The following is a 404-nucleotide window of genomic DNA, read 5'->3' on the forward strand; positions in this document are numbered from 1 at the left end:
CTTCGGGCCCGAGGACCTGAAGAAGGTGTGAGCAGCGCGGCCACCGCCGCCCTTGGCAGCGGGGGAGGATGGTTCCCCCGGCTTTCCTAGCGTGTAAGCGGCTTTTTGGGGACGATGCCATGGGAAACACGTTTGTAGTGTTAAGTTACCCGTTTCTCTCGCTCATCTTCTGATTCATTGTTGATTCAGACACTGGCCCTACCTCACCCAGGAGAAATCAAATGATAGAAATTCTCTGTTATTAAGAAAAAAGCGTCCTGGCTATAGGCGAGGGGGGAGCCCGCAGATGGAGAAGGGCTGGATGCGTGGCTCAGGCTGAGGCTTGTTGGTACAGAAAACACTCCTGAACAATGCAGAATCATTGCTAGGGAACAAGCTGAGGTCTTCAACTCGAACTGAGAAGC

This window comes from Buceros rhinoceros, unplaced genomic scaffold (assembly GCF_000710305.1).
Source record: "Buceros rhinoceros silvestris isolate BGI_N320 unplaced genomic scaffold, ASM71030v1 scaffold46060, whole genome shotgun sequence".
Lineage (NCBI taxonomy): Eukaryota > Metazoa > Chordata > Aves > Bucerotiformes > Bucerotidae > Buceros > Buceros rhinoceros.